Below are 5,383 nucleotides of genomic sequence, written 5' to 3'. Positions count from 1 at the left end.
GTGGATAAATGAACTGATAGACTACATACATTGTCTCTGGTTTGGTAAGGTCACAGCCAGCTGACAATAGCCCACCTCACCAGCTACACATTTATAGCTAATAAACTACATAAAAATCCTTACATAGCTCACGACTGCCTTATTAGAGTGACTGCTCTATTAGAGTATCTTGATCTTTATCACGGTTTTTAGCCCCACTCCAAGGAGGATACTTTCGGCATATCATTCCAAGGGGGGTTTTCCACCACCTATGGATAGGATAAGATGCATGCATATGTCATCAACATACAGGCTGGTAATGCCTTCAGGAATGTCATTGATAAAACACAGAAATAGATTTTCCATTTTCTATCTTTAGAAATAGAAAATCTAAAATGGAACATAATCAATTTTAGATTGTAAAGACTGTTTTGTAAAGTTTGCCATGATTTGTATATGCCTTGCTTTAGATTTTGAAACAGAAATTCTGTAGTTAAGTCTACTTCAATCATGGCTATGGTATTGAGAGTTTGAGGTTACAAGTAGAAATTAGTTTTACAGTTTTAATGAAGAACAGTATGCACATTTCATCTCACTGTTGTAGATTCATGTACATAATATTATGTACAAGACAAATGTGTCCCAGAACCTTTGTAAACATTGCATTACTTTTATCTAAACCTCACTCACTGCCTCTCACAATATACCTGCAATTGATTACGTAATCCCTTGTCATAGGAATTATCACAACCAGCTTGTCTGCTCTGCACCCTTGAGGATCTAAATGGATGAAAACAATCTCAACACCTGTAAAAAAATTTTTTTTTGCCATGTGGTGAGATTTGTCTAATTGTGACCAGGCCTGCGAAAACAGGGCATGTGGGCACAAACTACACTCCGTAACACTACAGGTCATATCTCAGTATTGGAACAGAATATTTGCATTCTGTAACTTGTATTATAAAGCCAATTGAATGCTCACTAAGAGCTAAAAATTACATTGCCATAGCATAATGTTATTAAAAGTTGTGAGAGGTAGAAGTTTGAAAAAGTAGGCAAAAACTATGTGCCCACATGCCCTATTTTCGCAGGCCCAGTCACAATTTTCATTGCTAGCTTCAACTACAACAACTATACACTGTTTCATACTTTTACACTATTTTTTACTTGTTTTACAACGAAGATACACAATAGTTGTTACAACAATGGAGTACACAACAGTTACAACAATATAGACAACAGTAGTTCAACGGGTTTTAAAATGATTAAGATACTTTAACAACAATATTTTGAGTAGTTTCACAGCAGTAGATATTATAGTAGTTCAACTAGTTTTACAACAATGTGTTACGTGATTGTAAACCGAGTGTTGGACTTGTCGTTCACTAGTATATTCAATTCCTCTTTCAGTAGAATATTTGGATTTATGTGAGTTGACACCGTTAGAATCCTGTTGCATGTGTTCACTGAGACACTCGCCTTGTCAGAGTTATCAGTAAACTCTATGTAAATAATATTATCCTCATCTAAACTCATGCTCCCCGTACAATAGAGTAGAAAATTCAGCAATCCTAGCAAGGAATGAAATGTTATAGTGAAATATACCTTCAACAGTGTTAACTTTTAAACCCACACATAACTTTTGGGGAATATGTGTTTACGTAACTTAAGTTTTTGCTCATGGTTTACTGTAAGGGTAAAACCCAAGATACTATTATAATCCTTATTACATCACAAGTAGAATGATGTAAATTGTATAGCCACAGTTTGAAAATTACAGTGGTTTGTTTAAGGCACACATACTTTTTACCTTTCTGATTCAGTTTGGTATTTAAGAGGGGTGTAGGTTACCTATCTCCTATATTTTAGAGGCTAGAAAGCACTGTCACAGTGATAAAGCTGTATTTTATGAAGGAGACTACCAAGGATGGATTCATAGAAATGTGCAGGAATGACTTCTTCCATATTTAACAAATTGAGTGAGTCCAACTCATTCCTCATGTTTGCAACAAATGTTGTAAGAACTCAAATGCTAAGGGATGGCCAACAATTTTCAGCCGTTCCGTGAGCGTACAAACCGTATGCTAGGAGGGAAGGGGGTCAGTAGAATCGCATGTACGCTTCTTTAAAAATTCAAACTTTGCTTATGTCATTCGAACAGAGTAGATTATAACGGTCGGCCATCAGACATTTACTGAATGCAGTACATGTGTTTAATATGCACTACTCAAAAGCATCATAATGATAAGATGCCTAAAAGACAAAACAAACACCATACATGAATTTTGCAATATTAAAAAGTATCCGTGTGTTAGTTCTGTTATCCAATACATCCATGTGTCAACATTTATACAGTACGCTTTGGGCTGGGGGATTAGAAAAAGAGTACTCTTTGTACACTTGCAAAAAGGCTGAAAATTGTGGACTATCCCTAACATTGCTTCACTCAAAAAAATAATCCCTGAAGGTTTTTGGTTTCCCTTAAAAATAATTAGCCTAAACTCAATAACTTCAATCCCATTTATTTGTGTATTCACAATAATATGCATACCTTTTTCATCACAACTATCCAAATAGATGCCGATTGTATGTAATATTCTTTGTTTAATGGAATCTTCTCCAGGTGGAGTCAATGTTTTCATTGCTTCCTTTACCCTTGCTGATGACACTGGCTCACCAATAAACAAAGGTTTAAATACTTTGGGGTTGGAACACATTACACGCTTCATCTTGAAGGAGTCTAAACCTTCCATTATGGCATCTAGGTAAGCTTTTCTTTTAACTAATCCATCATATATCAGCATGATTTCGCAGATTTCTTCTTTGTAGCTTAACTAAAACATGGAATTATAACTAGTGGTACAAATGCTAGTCTATGAGACTTACTCTAAAAGGGATATCTCTTCCTCCACTTTCTATCAGGTAGTCTTCCATCTCTTGAGAATCAACGAGTTGATTTAATTCCTTATTAGAACTACTTATCTGTACAAACATAATAGTAATCAGTGAAGGAACAAATAAATGCTTGCACATAGTTACCTAATAACACCACAGTGGAACTGGTTTGTGCTAATTTTTACCATAAAAAGGCCACCTCTACAAATCATCAACTTTGCAGTACACATTGGCAAATAATTTTATGCTGGGTTAACACCAGGCAGATTTATTTTTCTTTCAAATATAGGCTGATTACTAGCTTAATTAAGGCTTAGTTAGCACATGGAAGATCCACTGAAGTGTAACACACATGTAGTGCAAGTTACACGCACCTCTTTTACATAATATGATACTTTTTCAGAAGCATCATCCAATTCCAAATTTATAATGGCTGTATTTAGATCTCCACACATGTAATCAAGACACACAGTAGTGTGTCGTGCAGCCCAAGAAGCTGGCGTGCAACCCAGTGAGTATATTGACAGGAAGAAAGAAAACCCAATTTTCGTACCTCCGTAGCTCCGTGCTGCCTTGATGAAACAAGATGAATTTTGCTGTGTACATTCCCTCCAACTTCAGTACTCCACATTCCAAATTTGAGCGAATTCGCTTCAGGCATTCCTGAGATATACGACTTCAAAAATTGGCTTAGTTTCTTCGTTTTATTTTTCTTCTTATTTTTCTTCCTCTTTTCGCACACTTACAAAAACTGCTATAAAACGCGAACGCCTTATCCGATTGCCTTGAAATTTGGCACACAGAAGGGGGTTATAAAGGCGCATCTTGGTACCAACTTTGGCTGGAATACCATAAACAGGCAAAGAGTTATGAGCGATTATGCACGAAAAATAACACCAATATGTTGTCACGCCTACAGGGCAAACCGCGTATGGGAAGAAGCTGAAAATCGGTGGGTGAATAGGTTAACTATTGAACCTCAAACCTTTTGTAGTTTGAAAGAAATCGAGCTAAAAACCAGGAAGATACAACAACAAAACCAACAGTGTGTAACAATTACGCAACCGAGATTAGCTAATAAAAAACGAATACTTGCCACACCTACCAGATAAACCGCTTGGGGTAATGCTTTGAAATTCACTGTACAGATGGAGTAATCATCTTAGAAAGGCTCTTCAATGGTGTAGAAGAATCAGACTTAAAGCCACGGAGTTATAACACGAAATCCAACTTGGTGTAGCAAGTGTGAGATCGAGATACTCTAATAGAGCAGTCATCCTAATAGAGCAGTCACCCTGAACAGAATTCAAGAGATCAGTTAGAAATAAGTAACCTGTATAGAGATCAGCTACAAACAAATCACCCTATAGAGAGTTCAGCTACAAACAATTCACCCTGTTCAGACATCAGTTAGAAGAAGTTTTCTTGTAGAGAGTTCAGTTACAAACAAATTACCCTGTTGAAAGATCAGCTAGAAGATGTCACCTTGTAGATAGTTCAGTTACAAAGAAACCACCATGTAGAGAATTCAGCTACAAACTAGTGACCCTGTAGATACATCAGCTAGAAGAAGTTACCTTGTAGAGAGTTCAGCTCCAAAGAAACCATTCTGTAAAGAGCTCAGCTGAAAACAAATCACCTATACAGAATTCAGCTACAAATAAGTCACCCTGTAGAGAGATCAGCTAGAAGAAGTTACCTTGTAGATAGTTCAGCTACAAACAAATCATCCTGTAGAGTGATCAGCTAGAAGAAGTTACCTTGTAGATAGTTCAGCTACAAACAATTCCCCCTGTACAGAGCTCAGTTAAAAGAGGTTTCCTTGTAGAGAGTTCAGCTACAAACAAATCACCCTGTAGAGAGATCAGTTAGAAGAAGTTACCTTGTAGATCGTTCAGCTACAAACAATTCACCCTGTAAAGAGATCAGCTAGAAGAAGTTAACTTGTAGAGAGTTCAGCTACAAAGAAACCATCATGTAGAGAATTTAGCCGCAAACAAATCACGTGTAGAGAGTTCAGCTGCAAACAAATCTCCCTGTAGAGAGATCAGCTAGAAGAAGTTTCCTTGTAGAGAGTTCTGCTGCTACAAACAAATCACCCTGTAGAAAGATCGGCTAGAAGAAATCACCTTGTAGAGAGTTCAGCTTCAAAGAAACAATCATGTGAGAGTTCAGCTACAAACAAATTGTCCTGTAGAGAGATCAGCTAGAAGAAGTTACCTTGTAGAGAGTTCAGCTACAAAGAAACCATCATGTAGAGAGTTCAGGTACAAACAAATCACCCTATAGAAAGATCAGCTATAGAAGAAATCACCTTGTAGAGAGTTCAGCTACAAAGAAATCATCATGTAGAGAGTTTAGCTACAAACAAATCACCCTGTAGAAAGATCAGCTATAGAAGAAATCACCTTGTAGAAAGTTCAGCTACAAAGAAACCATCATGTAGAGAGTTCAGCTACAAACAAATCATCCTGTAGAGAGATTAGCTAGAAGAAATTACCTTGTAGAG

This window comes from Dysidea avara, chromosome 1 (assembly GCF_963678975.1).
Source record: "Dysidea avara chromosome 1, odDysAvar1.4, whole genome shotgun sequence".
Lineage (NCBI taxonomy): Eukaryota > Metazoa > Porifera > Demospongiae > Dictyoceratida > Dysideidae > Dysidea > Dysidea avara.
This window is presented reverse-complemented; position numbering follows the sequence as displayed.